Source organism: Malaclemys terrapin, chromosome 8 (genome assembly GCF_027887155.1).
Source record: "Malaclemys terrapin pileata isolate rMalTer1 chromosome 8, rMalTer1.hap1, whole genome shotgun sequence".
Classification (NCBI taxonomy): Eukaryota; Metazoa; Chordata; order Testudines; family Emydidae; genus Malaclemys; species Malaclemys terrapin.
The window spans coordinates 20,051,186-20,069,888 of NC_071512.1; the positions used below are offsets into that span (position 1 = coordinate 20,051,186).

The following is an 18,703-nucleotide window of genomic DNA, read 5'->3' on the forward strand; positions in this document are numbered from 1 at the left end:
ACCTTTTCCTAGGGTGTATTTTTGCAAGACTGGATTGTGGCTAGGTTACACACACTCCTCTATATTTAGTCTCCATCCCTTCATCATGTGCTTGGGATTTGCCTTCCCAAGATCTCCTCCAGCCTGACAACAGCACTTATATCACCATCCGTCTGTTTAAAAACCTTTCCCAAAATACCTTGATTACAGATCTGCATCTTCTCCTGACAATTTGCCTCTCCATGTGGCAGGGAGTAGTCCTGTTTTCAATTGGGTAGGTCTATTTGGCATTGCAGACATACCACCTAAGAAGTTTGCTTGAATTCCCAGCACTTAGGACACATCATATTTGAACTTCTTGCCAGACTTTTTGGGCTTTTGTATTTAATGGTGAGTGAGCTTCCTCGCTTTGATTTCTGCACCAATGCGTGAGTGATAGAAATGTTCTTCGTTTTTCACTTAAGTAAGTAGCTCCATTCTTAGGTACAATTGCACAAGTCTCCTTGGCTGACGCAGACAGTCACTTTGTTCTGCTAACATTTCTGCCCACACCCAACATAGCAAGTGTGTGACTTGGCTTGCAGTTTTCTGAACAGACCATTAAAAATTTATTAAATTGTGTGTCTCAATAAAAAACTGGAGCATAATAAAATCAACTGGCTAGACTTTTTTTTTTCCAGCTTGGTGATACCAGAGTTATGCTGCCAAGTTCTACTCCCTGTTACAGTCCCACTGAAGTCAGTGAAGTTGCATAGGTGTAACTATAGGCAACATTTAGCCCAGGGTTTCTGTTACTGTTGACTATAACAGTGGAGGAGAATATGGGCCAATCAGTCCAGAACAGTCAAATATTCTCACCATTACCACTGAAGCCCATATTTATTGACTCTTTGGGTCTGGTTTTGGGGAGCAGTCTTTAATCTCATTGCCCATTTTCCTCTGCAAATCACTTCTTTGAACACTTAAATAACTTACAAAGTAGTACTATGTGTCCATAGATTTTCTGACTGGTAGTAAGAATTGTAGTACTTAATTTAGGAAATTGCCTTTTGGAATATATTACTCAGAATCCTTAATAGTAAACTGGGTAGGTCTGTGTTTGGAGAGTAGGGCAATAAAGTCAGACATATTGTTCATATCTAATACCAAGGGATCTGCCTCTCTTAAAATATAATATAAAATCCCACACAAGTACAACATGACTATTTTCTTTAAGGGTCTGCCCTCAACAATTAGTCATGAGATCCACCTTCTCTAGTCACAGTAGCCATGTCCTGAAATGGTTTAACATTTAATATGTGCATAATTCCTTTCAGCAGAGAACCTTAAATAGCTTTGCAAACATTCATACTTAAAACATCCCTGTTAGGTAAGTGAGTATTTGTTTGGATTTAACAAGTTAGTTTTATTCCTGTTTTAACAGATGGGGAAACTGAGGCACAGAGGGACAAAAAGATTTGTTAAAGGTTAGCGTTAATAAGTGGCAGGGCTTGGACTAAAGTCTCCAGACTTTGAGTTCCTATGTGTTAACTACTAGTCCATTCTCCCACCACTGAGAACAGCACAATTCTCTAAGGTATAAATATTGGCTGCATATACTTAGTGTTAGTCTCAAACATGCATTCAAAGCAGCTGCCTAAGCATGGCTGCACACAGTAGAAGATAGGCCCCACTTGCAGAGTTTGGATGTGGATTTGGCTCTGATGAGGAACTTTCCCAAAGTTTGTGGATATTTGGATTGGAAGTTTCAGTTCAGGCCCATTATTGAGATTGGATCCAATATTCATAGCCGAGGCCCAAGGTTCAAAAAGCTTTGTGGCTGAGTGGTTTGAATTCAGGATTCTGGCTTGGGCCGATCTAATTTAAAAAGAATGAAGACCAGGGACCCTATACTCCCTTTCCCTGCATGCTAGAAGTAATAGCCATCACTCAGCCTGGAGAGAGAGCAGCATCCAGGGAGGTTGGAAAACGGTCTTCAGCCAGGGTTGATTGTCACATTATCATAGAACAAACCTTTATGAAGATAGACATGACATCCCCGAAGAGAAACATTTGGAGGGAGGGGAAAAGTAGAAGGGAAAGACTGTAGTGAGAGCCACATACACCCATTGCACCACAAGGTGCATCATAGAATAGGTATCAGAAAGCGGGTGGATCTGAGGTTATTTAAAGTGTCCTATATTTAGCTGAGCCTCTGGAAGGGCTCACGCTTGTCACTCACAATTTCTTGGAGCCTTGTTACGGACAGGCTGACAGCAGCACACAGCCTTACCACCTGACCCCACTTACTGCTGTATTCCCCTCTACTGTTGTGAGCTAAACAGAAAAAGAGCTTGCATAGGCATCTGATCACAGTAGCTTTTGCTCTACATGTAGTGGGACTAGAGCAGCTGCTAACCTCTTCCTTTTGGAGACTGATTGTGTCCTGTGTCTTCTTGGACACTTGGGCCAAATTTTCTAACCTGACCACAATGGAGGTGGCTGCAAAAATGTGCACACACACACACACACCCCTTCCCAGTGTGCCAGAAGATACGATGCCACAGTAGAAGGCCAGAAAAACATTCTGAATTTGCCTCCTTCCCACCCCTTTACCAGTCGCTGAAAACATCTATTTGCTCTTTTTATTAGTGACTACTATAATCCTGATTAATTTCTGGAATAGCAGTGTAGAATGAGAGAAAGAAGAATCCACACATGCACATGGGAAAACGTGAAGGTGGCTTTTTATCCCTCAGAACTGGATTGAAACCCACTAAACTCATCTCATATAATCCAAACAGTTTTACTGCCCTACGTTCAAATTCAAACCCGTGCCCCTGAGACAAAAACTGTTTTCCATTTCCTGTCATCTGAACCATCCAGTTTCTGGGAGCAGCAGTTAATGAAGCAACATGTTCAGCTTTTGTCAGGTTAGATTGACTGAGGTCTTCTTGAAACTATTAAAACAGATCCACAAATGTCTCTGAATTCATGTACCAAAAAGCCAGAATGAGGATGTTCCTGGTACAAATGTACTTTCAAAACAGTCAAGAACTGTTTCTTCCCTGAATCTGGAGACGGTTTGGATCCCCAAGATGATCTAGGAGAGCCACCTCAATCTGGAGAAGAGGAGGACCTTTACCACCATCCCCTTCAGGATTCAGAGAGATGAAAATTAATTCCACAGGTCAGTAAAACATTACAAGCTACCTGTGACGTGATTAATGCAATCTTTAAAAAAAAAAGACCATCAGAGATGGGGAAATAACAGCAGAATGGGAAGAGTTGAAGGTGAGTTTGCATACAAGCGGCAGCTCCTTGGCTGTTTAAAACTAGGCCAGTTTACACCGCCTGAAAACCTGACCCCATGCTTTTAAACAAAAATACAGCTATTGAGCTCTCTTTTTCTTCAGGGATACATTTCCTTTACTCCTACCAAAGGTCCCATCAGATCATGGGCTAGCTCTAGTCGAGCAGGACTGGACGTGGTTCCTTTATTGATTGCTGCCTTTGAGTCAGACAGGGAGGCATGCTTGAAACAATCTTCCCCTTCCCCAGGCATCAATCATGCTGCTTTCCACAGCACTTGCGGCTCCTGTTGACCTAGAGAGCAAAGGACAGAACTTGGATCCCAAAACTCAAGTTTCACACCTTGAAGTGCACTGTGTTGTCACTAGACAACCATCCCAGGCAAACAGAACAGTGCTCAGAGGCACAGCCAAGGAAATCAAATCAGAGCCAGTATTCATTAGGGGCTTGATCCAGCCCCCAGGAAAACTCAATGCAAAGACCCCCACTAACTTTAATGGGAGTGGAATCAGACCACTGATTCTTCCAGGTGAATTCTGGTGTGGGGGAGCAGGACAGGTTGGCAATCAATCATATTCTTCAACTTCCTCCTGACTAGGGCTGGGGAGGGGAAACATCAGGTGTGCAGAAGCTCAGGGCAATATATTGCAGGGAAATAGCCTGGGAATGCCGCCTGAGATAGCACAGATTGTCCATGCCCTCCCTAGCAAGTACAACTTCTAGCCTTGTCTGATCAGCATTCCGTACCCAGTTTCTGCAACAGTACAGAATACAATTAATACCTGTCTGCACCTGCAGTGCAACTGCATTGGATCAGCTACACTAGTGGGTGCCACCCACTGTTATCAACAGGAACATTTTCTTGTGTGGACAAGGCGAATGAATGACTGTTTCTCATGATATCTGCAGGGCCCACAGTCATCATGGAACTATGCTACACAGAAAGCATAGAAGCATGTCTACACAAGTATCTAGCAGTTAAAGAGCAGTGGATACTGGACTTAAGTTGATATGAGTCAGGTGCAAACTGATTTATGAGAGTCCATATTAGGGTTTATACTGCTTTAGCTAAGCCAGTTTTTAAAAATGATTTAGTTGAATTAATGCATCTTTTGTGTATAGACAAAGACCTTTTCGGAGTAACCTTCTATAGGCAAGGATTAAATGTCACCTTTGTCACACTTTAGACTTCATATCTACCTCAATCACCAAATTAATTTGGCAGGATTTGAGTTACTACAGGTCAATATAAATATGTAGCAATAATAATTTGCCAGTGCCACTTGTTTTAGCTACATTAAAAAAAAAAATCTCTTCCAACCCATACCATAAAACAGCCTTGCAAAATTGTACTCACTGAGATGCCCCCCAAAAGTGGCTTTTTGATGGACAAGTAAATATAACATTCAGTCATTATGCTCAAGGGTGGGAGAGTAGATGTTGCACCTGGAGCTGGTAAATGCTCATGGCAGTTTTGTAAGGCTGTCGTAGCAAAGTCCCCTAAGTATGAAAGGCAGGCCTTACAGTCAGAGGGCACTGCAGTTTTAAAAAAAGAACAGAACTCCTGGAAGATATTTTTGTGTTTAAAAAAATTAAGTGTGCAGCAGGTGTTCCGTTATTTTATCGCCAGAGGCATCTTTGACGCTCAGCTCTAGTGTTGATGGTTTTCCAGGAACACATTTGTACTCCTAAGTAGTTATTGCCACATCAGTACGAGTTAGAGCAAGTCAGGGGGCCTTGTGCAAATTTACAGTTGGTTCATGGTCAGTGAACCATGACAGTTTGAATGAAGTGAGCGTAGCTATATTGAAACAAACCGTACCTGGGTCCCTCTAGCTGATTATAAGAAGTGCAGAACTAAAAGGAAAAAAAGCAATTGTATGTGCTGATTGCATTTGTAGATATTGTTGTTGTTTTTTAAATGCAGTTCACCAAGCCCTGTCTTTCAGGCAATGTAGGTTTTCAAGTGCATGCCTGCACATGCAATCACTAATCACATGCAAACATCTAGTACTGTGCATGGAAAAGTACCTGGTTAGCCATTTGCACATACAATACCCTTATCTTATACTTGCAATGACAGTAACTACGCACATAAATTATACATCAAATTGTGCATCCCAAATTTTCTGAAAATCTGGCCTACATTTGCCCTGATTTCAGTACTGTTTAAATATTAAGAGTATTCTACTATTACCAATACATAGCACTCCTATAGTAGATCACACTGGCATACTGTACAAACAGTCAGATCCTCAGCTGGTAGAAATCAGCCTAACCATCATTTACAGCAGTTGAGGATCTGGATGATTACTTATCCATCTATCAGAGTGGTAGCCATGTTAGTCTGTATGCACAAAAACAATGAGGAGTCTGGTGGCACCTTAAAGACTAACAGATTTATTTGGGCGTAAGTTTTCATGGGTAACAAACCCACTCCATGCACCCAAAGAAGTGGTTTTTTTACCCATGAAACCTTATGCCCAAATAAATCTGTTAGTCTTTAAGGTGCCACCAGACTCCTCGTTGTTTTTATCCATCTATGTAATTTCTACTACCTCTTGTGCCATAATAAATAGGCTCTAACTCATTTTATTTATCCAATAAATAATTCTATCATCAAATCTGACCCATCTCAGTGACAAAAAGTTGTTGCCATTTGATGGTTCTTTGAAGGCTGAGGTAAAATAAGATGGAGATTCTCAGTCTGCTATACACTGGATAGACGTCCATAGCACACAGAAGTACCATAACGACTGGCTTTCTTGTTTCTAATTGAAGTGGCTAAGGACTGAATGGACATGGAGACTACATTTTCCTCCCCTTCCAAGAAGCACTCCTTGTTTGTGCCTGCCAGATAGACACTAGAGCACAGGACCAATTATCAAAATCTCCCTGGAGCAACAGCTGGACTTACTTGGACAATTTTCAAAGGAGGAGACTTAACAGCCATGTGCATTTTGGGGGTCAAAGCAATGGGTAACCTGCTACAGCTCTAGTAGCAGATCAAAAGCATTCACCCAACACTATCTCCAGCAGAAGTTCAGGTTTATCGTATTTCTGCTCCCCTTTTGCATAGCAGCAGCAGAAATAATGCACTCCCCTTCCACCTGCTTGAATTCATAAGTTGTTGGGCTGCTTATCCCGCCCCTAACCAACTGCTGACACTGGGGAACGGCAGATGTTTCCTCTGTGATGGATCTTTGGCAAGGAGGAGGTCTCCTACTTTTGTACAAGGCTCTCTGCAATTTGCATAGTAAAAGACATCTTTCCTGTCAGAGCCAGCTACTGTTACCTCCCCCAGCATCCAGGAATTAATTCAAGTCCTTCTGCTCCAAAAACATTGTCTTCAGCCACTTGAACTAAAGAAGAATCTCCATTAACTTACACAGCTCTCTCATTAAGGTTCATATCCTCTTTAGGTTGCAGCCACTGAGGCCTGGTCGACACTGGGGAAGTTTCCCCCAAAATTCTAAATGTCTTCAAGTTGGTAGGAGCCAGACTGTAGACCTGGCTCTGTGCAGCCTCAGCCATTTTTACTGAATCAATTTCAAAACCTGCTGATGGTGACAAACATACAGACTGATCAGCACATTACCTGCTGCCCATCAACTCTGGGTAACACAACGTTTGATATTGTCTGTTACTGGGATATTTTGGGGGTAGGCTGGAGCACATAGTTTCCATGTAATCATTAACTGCAGGATACCAAATTAATCATTCTGCATCACAACAGATCTGCATATGCTGTACCTCTTCAGGCTTCCCAGGACTGCAGTCTGGTGTTTTCTGAATAAACACCCAAAGATTGTTCAAGAAACCAAAGCACATTTCCAACATGACTGCTGTAACTCCTTCAGAAAAATAACAACATGGATAAAACACTCTCCTTGCACTAAACCAAATTATTCAGCCCTCTTAAATACACACATTCAATAGATGTTAATTGACTAAACCATAAAATTAAGGAGCTTTACATTATTAGAAAATGGGAAATTACACTTGTAAGAGCAATTGCACAAAAAATGGGTATTTTAAACCACTTTATGCACTTTTGGTTCAAATCTGGTACCAAAATTTAAAAAGGTTAAACTACTAAGACCAACAGAAATGTTTCCATGACATTTTTTAAACTTTTCCTCTGAATTTTATTTTTCAAGAACAAATAAGTATTCACACTACAGTGTTTGCAACCCAAACCTTGCAGCCATATGCTAGAACATGAGTACCCGAATATGAAACTCAGAGTGAAATTAGAGCAACAAGGTGGGTGAGATCATATCTTTTCCTGGACCAACTTCTGCTGATGAGAGAGACAAGCTTTCAAGCTTATACAGTGCTCTTCTTCAGGTCTGAGAAACATACTCAATGTCACAGCTAAATACAAGATTGTTTAGCATAAGTAGTTAATACATATTTCAAGGGACCATTCAAGGTGCAGTCTATTTTCATTGTCCAAACGGAGAGAAAAATGAAAAAGAAAAGCAAACAGCACATCAGGAAAAGTGCACTGGATTTTAAAAATTCTATTACTCTTATGAATCCAGTTATTTGTACAATGACAAACAAACAACAACCGGTAATGACATTTTAAAGTCTATCATCTTCATGTGTGACAGGGTCCCTTCCCGCCAAAAGACACAACTAGCCACAAACACCCCCCAAAATGGGTTTCTTCTGGTTTTGAATCTGAATAAAAGCTTCTTCAGCAGCAATTTCCCACATTGCATAACGACTGGGATCCTACTGGCTGAAACCAGCAAATCAAACTAGGATTAAGTAATGCTATCAAGTAACCGAACAGACTCAAAAAGACCCAGTCAAATTCCAGTTGAAATCAATGGGAGTTTCGCCACTGGCTTCAATGAAAGCAAGATCAGCCTCTAAACAAGAGGCCATCATCTTGCAACCTTTATTCAAGAGTGCCTTCATGTATTTGTACAGCGCTTAACAGACTGAGCACTACCAGCAACCAACAATAATGTAAGCAATGTTTGGATTCAGTGACTTCAACTCATTTGAATAAAGGTTGCAGTATAAGACCCGAGATCATAAAATAATTTTTTGTTTTTTATTTGCTTATAGTTTATTCTAACCCCAGAAAAAGGACATGCACTAGCCACTACCATGGAGCATTAAGCACACAAGTGAGCCCGCAAAAAGCACTGCAGCCTTATAAGATCAGATGATATCCTCTTATCTATCAGCTGCTGCTGTAGTTTATAGGAGTTGCTTATCTCAAGAAACTTTTATATCTGAACTTCAATTCTCTCCTGTGTTTGATGTTGTTTTCCCCTGCATACATTTGAAGCTCAGTATATCGTGCATTTAATTTCCCATTGAAACGCATCAGGGCCTTTAATTTTATTTCCGCTACTGACGCAATACTTTCTTAGCAACAATGAGAGCAGTGAGCGAGCCATGAGAATAATAAACCATGCTAGGTCTGAAGGCTATGAAATCAGTTCAAACATACTGCAGGGAGCTGTACTGCCTGTTTGGTGACACATGGCTTTCCGTGGGCACCAGCCCATTTATGAGTCATGAAACATAATGGGGTATTGTTGAAAGCTTTGGGACCATGAGAAATTATCTATTGCCCAGCATGGGGAATGGTATAAACTGGCAAGGAACTAGAATTACATTCTTTTACAGAAGTGAAATCAGGCAGACTTGGCTTGCTTTCCAGTATACAAACCCACAAATCATGGGGATGACTCCTTAATTAGGACGATTTTTTTTAAGAGTTACCATTAAACTACCAGTCTGAGGAAGCCACATTTTCTCTGTCACAAGCTGGATTATCAGAGAAGACAAAAAAAAAAAAAATGAGGGGGTGAGGATGAGAATAGGGTCTCGGCATGAACTTCAGAAGCAAACATACTTTTCTCTTAATCTGCCCCCCAATCACATGACCTTCTCTCCTTAGGATATGTCTACACTTCAGGATGGAGGTGTAAATTCCTGCTTGAGGCAACATAACCACATTAGCTCTGATCGAGATGATGTGGAATGTAACTGCCGGGGTAGGAGGGGCTAGCCACTCCTATGTACATGCCTAGTATCTCAGATGGGTATGTACTCAGGGTGGCTAGCCTCTCCCGCTATTACTGCTGTTCTCCACATTAGCTCGATCAAAGCCAACGTGGGTGTGTGTCCTCAGGCTGGAACTGACACCTCCAGCTTGAAGTGTAGACATACCCATAGTGACAAACTAAAGTGGGATGGGTTATGATACATAGCTGCTTCCATGGGGGCTTAGGAATTTCATGGGGGCTTGTGTAAGGTGCTCTGCACATGTTGAGTATTGTTAAAGGAATGTAAACTGAATGTATTACATGGGCCAAACACCCACATAGAAGTACTGGAGTGTTGAGTGGAGAATGAATAAAATTCATGTGAATGTTATTGGAATTTTTGGATGGATTAGTTTTGCTCGTGCTCAGACTACTTCTGTTCATTTGCTATGAACATAGGAGGGAATCGGATTTTACTGACACATGTTCATGAAAAGCAGATTGTACATTTGCATTCACTTTGGGAATGCTTACACTCATCCCACCAGGGGAGAGAAACAGTAACATGTGACTTAACTACCAAATCCCCATTAACCAATACAACTCACATCAAAATTTGATGAAATTCAGAGAGTTAAACAAATTCACTGAGTAATTAGGAACATATATATTTGAGACAATCACTATCTGCATACAGATATTTAGTGAGCAGAAAAAGAAGCTCAACTGGATAAAATATTCATTATGAATCATTTGATCAGCTGAGCAATGTTATTTCTTCTCATGCAACTGTTACACCTTTTTTAACACAAATAGTAATAATGGAGGAGATCATTTCCCTTCCCAATGGAACCAGGAGGGACTCCACCTCCCCCCTTCCCTCCCCAAACGTCAAGCCAAGTTTATCAATAAATATATGCAGCCCAAGGCAAATGGTTAGGCAGGAGTAAAATGCTGTAAGTTTAATGAAACATTAGCAGCTTTTTACAACTGCATGTTGGTTCAACTCTCAGTCAACGGTGTGCTAGGAGTAAATTCCTAACCCAGGCTATCTTTTGGGTGAAGATTTTCAAACTTGGGTGCCCAGAGTTAGGATCTAACAGACATATTAGGTACCTAAGTAACGATCCTGATTTTTGGAGGTGCTGAGCACCCACAGCTCTGGAAGCAGAGGGCACTCAACACCTCTGAAGATCAGGTGCCTTATTTAAGTGTCAAAACATAGAAGTAGGTGCCTAACTTTGGACACCTAAGTGTGAAAAGTTTGGTTTTAAGCTTCAGCAGAGTGATCTTGTTCTGCCATCCTCCGGCCCAAAAAACCCACCACCACCAGAAGAAATCCCTTTCACCCCCTGGGAAGAGGGAATGCCACTCTCCAGTAGAAAGTGAAAGGGGTGGATGCGTTGATAACCCTAGAAAGCTATGTGAAAAATCAAAGGTGAGATGTCAAAAATCAAGGGCACATGCAGAAGTGTTTTTGAAGGACTATAGAAACTATTCTAGAGTAGGAAGGACAGTCTAGTGGGCACTTTGGAGCAGGGGCTGTGTCTTCTTTGGTACTTGTACAGTACCTAAAACATTATGGCCATGATCCAGACAGGAGCGGCGCCAGGGTTTTTGGCGCCCTAGGCAGGGGTCCTTCCGCGCTCCTGGTCGTTGTCGGCAATTTTGCAGCGGGGGGGTCCTTCCGCGCTCCCGGTCTTCGGGGCACTTTGGCGGCGGGTCCCAGAGCGAGTGAAGGACCCACCGCAGAATTGCCACCGAAGACCCGGAGTGCGGAAGGACCTCCCGCCGCCGAATTGCCGCCTCCCCAAATCCTGGCGCCCTAGGCAACCACCTAGATGCCTAAATGGAAGCGCCGGCCCTGGATCCAGACTGGGACTGCGAGGACCACTGTGAAATAAATACAGGAGATCCAGCAATCAGGCAACTATGGAAGACAGCAAAGGACAGAGCATGAGAATGTGGATGCAAGCACTTTGGAGTCATGAATGGCAGAGTTTCACTCCAAACATGAGACATATCTCCTTTTACTGGAAATGATCATTACATGAAGCTTTATAACTTCCCAGCTAGCAAGAATTCTGAAATGCTTTCACGTTAGCATTCTTTCTGGATAACTAAAGTGTCACTTTCATACCCTCACATATGAGACAGCTTTTCTCCCCCTCTTTTAAAATGCAGCTGTTCCATAAAAGAAAACATTTCAATACCTCAATGTTTGTGACAATCATGTTTACTTTTAATGTCTTCCAGGTGCTGGCCTGGACAATGCATCCCTACAATTAGTAAAAGAAAAAACCCTCTTTCACACAAACCAAATTTCTGTGTGCCACTCCGTATCTCTAGGTACTGATCAGTTGGTCACTGACATAGTTAAGCCTGACTCTGTCTTCACCTTTTTTGGTCCTAGAGAGGATTGGCATGCTGTATTTCAGGGGTAGGCAACCTATGGCATGTGTGCAAAAAAGTGGCACGCGAGCTGATTTTCAGTGGCACTCACACTGCCCAGGTCCTGGCTACCGGTTTGGGGGGGCTCTGCATTTTAATTTAATTTTAAATTAAGCTTCTTAAGAATTTTAAAAACCTTATTTATTTTACATACAACAATAGTTTAGTTATATATTATAGACTTATAGAAAGATACCTTCTAAAAACGTTAAAATGTATGACTGGCACGCAAAACCTTAAATTAGAGTGAATAAATGAAGACTTGGCACACCACTTCTGAAAGGTTGCTGACCTCTGCTGTAATTAAACCTGAGCTAAAACCACATCACCTCTAGTCACCTTTGGATGAGGATAACGAAAGGGGGAACTGGAGAGGACCTGATTTCCAACCTACCAAGCAGGACTGCAGAAGAAAAATCCAATGTCCTACAGCCTAGTGAATTTGATTAAGTGGGCAACTATGGCCAAGGTAAGCAGTGAAGATGAGAGCAGAACTTCAAAACAAATATTTTCCTGCATTCCTAAAAAGGCCTTTAGTTTAAAAAAAGCATCTGTAATAAGACACATTTAAAAAAATCTTCAAAAGCCAGAAATAGAAAGAAGCTCCAAGATAGTCAGGAGAGAAATATTGTTGCATAAATTGTGGGAAAAAATACATATTCAGTTAATAGCATTGGTTAAAAAGCAAAGCATGAAATTAGGGTGGATTTTTTTCCAGGAGTACAAATATTCTAAAGGATTTTTTATTCTCTTTCTAATGTCTGCCTTCCTTTCTTCCAGCTATTTTGTGCTACTGAATACGTCTAGAACAAAAATTTTACCTCACTGAATTACAGCACTTTTATAAGTTATGTAACATAGGAAGTAGAAGCTGAATGATAATAGGTAGATAACTGAAAATGATAAAAATGGAAGGTACTTTAAAAATTAAATCAATTGCATCAGCCACCCCATCTGAGAAGTGCTGCTCTTTTTATTCTTTGTGTGGATTACCCAATCAGTGTAATACAGTTATGGCTTGTCTACACATGGAGTTATTCCAGAATACTTATTGCTCTTTAAATTCATGCCCTACCCTAATTCAAATTAATGTTAAAGTGTAGACAAGTCTTTACATTTCAGGGCTGTAGCATTGGACTGAAGGAGGCTTTTTAAAATTTATTTATTTCTCAAATAAAGAACCTTTGCATGGGATTTGAGTCCCTACCAGGTTTTTAACTCCTAGTATTTTTGGTTATACCGACTTCTTCCATTTATTAGTCTGCATATTGAAAAGTATGTGACACTAGAACACGGAGTGGTAGGACAGCCCATATAACATTCAATGGCGGTGCTAACCTCAGGGTCCGTCTCAGGACAGGCAAGACCTTAAACCTTGAAATTCATTTTCACGGTTTCCTAGATATTGTATCAAGTGTAATAGCTATGTCCAGTTAAGGAATTGCTATATTGTTGGACTGATTTTCAAAACTGCTTGCCCAACTGCAAACCCTTACATAGGTAAGTTGGTAAACTGCCCACACAACTGGCCAGCTTTGCATCTGAAGTGTTGGTGATAATTTTTACATATATATTTGCACATACAGTTCACAGAACCAAGCCCGTGTTACTTTAAGAGAACGGTGGACCATCATATGGCCCATCAGTGGCCTTCTTCATGGAATTTGCCTAGCAATACCATACAGACAAGATGTAACCAATTCATCTCTTACAAGAAAAATACAAGCTGCAAGCTCCCAGTATATTGTCTGTTCCTATAATAGAGGCATAACACATCCTTACTGAAACAAAGATCAAAACGGACCTGTGTCTTAATGGCTAATAAAAACCCAATTGAAAAATACAACAGCAGCATTGGGAAAGAGTTCTTGGGTCATCTAGTTCTGACCATGCTCCTGTGTTACAGTAGGATGGGTTTCATAGTTTCTTACATCATCCCCAATTTTAGAGCCATGTCAGATCAAACAAAGCTAAGTTTTATGATAACATATCATGAAGGTTGATGGTGTAATGTGCAAATCGCCTTCAGACCTTTCCTGCCAACCTTGTTTGCTAGCATCCAAGTTTGCCAACTCTCTGTTGACACTCTTGCAGCAGTACTCTAGTCTATGTCTATCTAGGTACTTAAACTTGCTGATCACTTTCTCTGATCACAGCCTTGTAGAAAAATCTCCCTCCGTATGCACGTGTGATTGTAGCTATGTGTAAGAGTGTAATTGTGTATGCGTATGAGAGAAATGGGTTTGATGCAAGTTAATATGGGATGAAGCGAATTGCAAACAATATGCCAAAATACCACCATTTCCTCTGCTAGATCCATTGGAAGATGGTTTGCTGCAGTTCCCTACCCGCCCATCCCCAGCTGCTGAACAGCCCATTTATTGTCCTACACAATAATATGCAGAGCAGATGCCAATGGCCCGACATCATAAATTATTTCAACCTATGTTGAGCCTTGGCTTTCCCTGTTCAATGGTCACAGCCATAGTTACCTACAAGCCAAACTGGAGAGGAGGTTTTGAAATACAGTAGTTTACCCCATTTCTGCAAGAGTATGAGCAGCAGCTAGCCTAAGGAGGAATGCCCACATTTCTCCCCTTGTTTTTTCTGCACATTTCTATCATACAAATAAGAAATGGGGCAAGTCTGATTATTGAGCATACTGTATGCAAGGTAATTCAGACTCCTTTGGAGAACTACTAGCTCCTCAGTTAGTAAGGGGCTGGTTAGAGATTGGACTCTGATTCCACCATCTTCAAAGGAAATAGGATCTGGTCCTAATAGTATCCTTGCACCACGATCCCCTGCTAGATAGAATGTCACACTTACTCAACTGTTACCATGTTGACCTGTAGTAGCTACAACCTACACTGGAGGCAAGCCCACACTACAGTGTAGTAGTGGGCAAATAGTGGTAAATTCCTGTGTGCACTTTCCCAATCTCTAAATGTCCTAAATTAAACCTCTTGGATTCATGTGAGAATGTCTCCACTTGCATTAATAGCTCTGCCATTACTATTAAAACTTAAGGTAGCCAATTATATAACAATGACACAAATGCACTTTGAGAAGAATGAGAGAGCAGAACCCTGTGAATTTTCTCCGTAGATCAACACCAAGTGATGGAGATGTAGCTGCAATTGTCATGGAGAAAATGCACCTTTCACTGTTCAGGGCAACTGCACCTGTATTACCCCCTCTGTGGTCCCTCAGGGTCACCCACTCTAGGCTCCCTGGCTCCTCAGCTCTTACCTCTTGGGCAGAGACCTGCATCTCTCTCCCTCCTGACCAGAGGTTTTTCCAGGCTGCACAGTTTCTCACCTACACTGGGATATTCCTAGCAAGCCAGGCTGCCTAAACAGTGCACTTTGCTTACTCTTCAAAGGTTATGAATAACGCAATTGCCAGCAGTTATGAATTACCACTCAGTTCTTTACATAAGCAAGCACATTTATTCTTAAGGTAAAAGCATTTCAGAGAAAACAAACATAATAATAGATTATAATAATAATATTATACATAATAATAAAAGAAACTACATGTGCTAAAAGCTTACCAGAGGCCATCCATTAGTCTCATGGAGACTCAGTAGGCTGAAGTCCTTCCAACCCTTTCCAGGATGGACTGGGGCCCCCTTTGGACAGAAGGTCCTGTCTGTCTGCTGGGTCAGAAAGAAGGTCATAAGTCAGTTTAAACTTGGGCTATTTATCTAAAAGTCCTTTATCTGTTGATTTCTGGAGAATCTGTTTGAACTAGTATATATACTCTAGAGGTGGTAGTACTTCCCTGGAGGTGTTACAACCTGAGTGAATTTGCTTAAATCACCCACTGCTGTTCTTAGTTCCTGGAGGCGCTGTGGTCACCCTCCCCCATGGAATTGTATACAATCACTGGCCCACAATGACGCATAAACTTAATACAGTAAGCTTTCACAAAGATATTGCAGGAAATAGCCAGATGCGTTGCAGTACCATATTAAATAGCCTGCAGATTTACCCTTCTATCTGGGAGGCTGGAGCTAGTATTACATTGGCTAAGGAACACCAAGCAGAACATACTGCTGCAGGAGCACACTGTGGGTATGTCTATACTACCCGCCGGATCGGCGGGCAGCGATTGATCCAGAGGGGGTCGATTTATCACGTGTAGTCTAGACATGATAGATCGACCCCCGAGCGCTCTCCCGTCGACTCCTGTACTCCGCCACAGTGAGAGGCGCAGGCGGAGTCGACGGGGGAGCTAAAGTTGCGTAACTTAGATTGATCCCCACCCCCGTGTAAACCAGGTCTAAAAGTGAGAAGAGATACAGCATTAGGATTAAGTACATGATGATACACATGTGTCTACAATACATGCTTCCTAAAGTGAGCTACTTCTCTACAATAAGAAGTTTAATCTAGCAGTCAGGGAAAGGGACTGGAAACCAGGATTCCTGAGTTTCATTCCTTTTGCCACTCACTTGCTCAGTAACCTTTTATGCTAAAATTTTCAAACTTGGCTATCTGAAATATGGCCCAATCCAGTTCCCAATAAACCCAAATGGCCAATTTCCTATTAAACTTTTGTTACAGAATCAAGCCCATAGGCACCCAAATCCATATTTAGGCTCTTAAATATAAGTGCCCTGAGCTTCAAAGGTACTGAGCACACACACATCACTGGGTATGTCTACATTGCTGCTGGCAGGTACAATTCCCAGCATGGGTAAACAATCTTGCGCTCGTTCTGCTTGAGCTAGCCCAATAAAAATAGCTGTGTGGCCACAGCAGCACAGGCAGTAGCTTGGGCTAGCCACCCAAGTCCAAGCTGGCCCAACCCCCTGGGTCTGAGTTCAGGTGGCTAGCCTGAGCCACCACCCTTGCTGCATCCACACTGCTATTTTTGGTACCCTAGCTCAAGCCTAGATAGCCCAATTCTGCCTACCTTCACCAAGAGCCATGCCTCCCAGCTGCAGTGTAGACATACCCAATGGGAGTGGGTTGGTCTGGAGCTCAACACCTCACAGATTCAGGCCCTAATGTTTGTAACATGCTTTGAAATCCACTGATAAGAAGTGCTTTAAAAAAGGTGAAAAAAATGTAAGGTACTTAGATGGCACCTTACAATCTCTAATGTATTTACCTTCACAACACTGCTGTGAGGTGGGGTGGTACCATTATCCCCATTTTACAGACGGGGAACTGAGGTACAGAGAAACTAAGTGACTTGCCCAAAGTCACACAAAGAATTGAACCCATGTCTTCCAAGTTTCAGGCTAGTGCACTAATCACTGGACCAGCTCTCTCTAAAAAGGTAATATCATATTAATATTATTTATTACTAGTGTTCTCAGCTTTAAAGATCTTAAGTAGGGATGGGCAAGTTGATTCAGGAAGAGTAAGAATGATCAGAAAAGGTGCAGAACAGTTTGTCCAGCTCTTTAGAGAGGTTTTATTAATTATTATTATTATTATTACTATTCTTTTCACCTGAACTTCAGGCTCTGATAGAGACTGGAAGAGAAAGTGACAAAATACCAATGGAAAAGCAGCTCTGGCTGTATTCATGGCTCTATCAGAAGCAGGAGAGACTAAAGACTCCATAAAAACCTCATTCTCTAAAGACCATATATCTCCATTTTACCATCTCAGTCCAGATTCCCATATCATTTCATCTCTATATCATGTCCTAGCATCCCTAATTTCTTTCAAGACACCTGAAACGACTGACATTTTTAAAACTACAAAGTGTGTTCCAGTGATATTGCTAGACACATACAGTGTCTTGTGCACCCATTTCACTCTTATCCCAAGGCAAAGGAGTTTCATGGCCACCATTGCCCAACGTCAAAGCTTTTCATAATGTGCCAGGTAACAAGACTGCAGTACAAGTCTGATGAGCTGATGCCCCCTTTAGTTAGTGCAAAGCCCAACTCTGACAGCTTCTAGTGGGCAGACTAAGACAGGAAAGGGATGGGCACATGATTGTCCCACTGTCCCTCGCTACTCTCCACTTTACAGTTACCTGAAGCAAAGCAAGAGGTAGAGCTCAGACTTTCTTTGATCTGCTCTGTTGCTCCAGATAGAGATTTTTCTGACCTTTCCCCACCCAGCAACGGCCTTTTGTCTGTTTGACTATTTCACTTTAAAATATTGCTATGGAAATGTGCCAGGCTTTTACTTTGAAAATATGGTCAACATTACCTTTCTTGTGAAATGTTCAGTCTAGCTTTGCAGACTCAGCTGGTTGTAGTATTTCCGCATGTCCAGCCTATGTGCCTCAGATGGAATCTGGAAATACACAGCGGAGAAGAATGAAAAGGAATGAGAAAGAGTTAACATTTCTTACAAACTTCATAAAAGTTTCTTTTTGGTTTCATCTGGATCTCTGTGCAAAGATTCAGGTCTGTTCTCTTTTCTTCTGAATCTGTTTGCCCTTCCCTAGTAACAGGGCTGAGTACTGAACTGCCACTTACTCAGTGGCTGCGTGCCAAGCATTTTGCCCTCTATCAGTCTCTCTGTTGGAATTTCAAACCTACGTTGTCAGACATTTGTTAAAAGAATGCATGTGTATAATCTGCAGGCACTATTACTGAAGTGGAGTCTGCACCTGTGGTAATGGCAGGTACAGATTACTCAGACTGATCCCCTGATTTACTTTTTCCACCCAAGCTGCACATTAGGAATCACAGCTTGTCTCCCTGGAAAAAGAAGGGCTACCAAGATATCTAGGGCCTGATCCAAAACCTTCTAAGTCAATGGAGGTGATTTCAGTGAGCTTTGGATCAGGCCCATGCACAACAATATTTATTAGCATAGATCAATTTCAAACAGGAACAGGCTGAACAGTGACAGTAAAGACAAGTGAAGTACTTCCTAAGCTGCCAAATAAAACTATTTCATCATCATCATAATAACAACAACAACAACAACATGAGTTCCCAGAAATTGATTTGTCCCCCGTATTGTGGGAATGCTTTATGTACA

The 18,703-nt window shown here is 41.7% G+C and overlaps 1 long non-coding RNA gene across 2 annotated transcripts in view; it reads right to left on the reverse strand.

Annotated features, from left to right (window-relative positions):
* The window catches only part of LOC128842106 (uncharacterized), a 110,289-nt gene extending 92,168 nt beyond the window's left edge, over positions 1-18,121 (reverse strand). The window contains exons 1-2 of one of the 2 annotated variants that reach the window (XR_008445940.1): positions 17,921-18,121; positions 15,295-15,396 (exon numbers count right to left, since the gene is read on the reverse strand). This is a non-coding gene — a long non-coding RNA (uncharacterized LOC128842106). Of the gene's footprint in view, positions 1-15,294; positions 15,400-17,920 lie in introns of both variants that reach the window. The other variant, XR_008445941.1, reaches the window with a different exon arrangement.
* Positions 18,122-18,703: the final 582 nt, after the last annotated feature.